This window comes from Rhincodon typus, chromosome 2 (genome assembly GCF_021869965.1).
Source record: "Rhincodon typus isolate 14 chromosome 2, sRhiTyp1.1, whole genome shotgun sequence".
Taxonomy (NCBI): Eukaryota; Metazoa; Chordata; class Chondrichthyes; order Orectolobiformes; family Rhincodontidae; genus Rhincodon; species Rhincodon typus.
This window is the reverse complement of record NC_063333.1, coordinates 78977805-78978065: the sequence shown is the minus strand read 5'-3', so window position 1 is coordinate 78978065 and position 261 is coordinate 78977805.

Below are 261 nucleotides of genomic sequence, written 5' to 3'. Positions count from 1 at the left end.
GGCCTGCTGTGTTCATCCAGCTCTACACCTTGTTATCTCACATAACTAAGCTGCCTTGTTTACTGAAATGAAAGAATGCATCCGTCAGTGTTGCTGCCGGAACAGCATAATGATGCCAATGGTGACAACAGATGGACCAGAAACAGCTTCCCTCAATGCCTTATTTCAATCATGTGGTATCATGGGTAACTTAGAAACTACCAAAACTTAGTCTGTCTTCCACTGCCATTAGGCATCTTAACAATATTATCTATTCTTCAC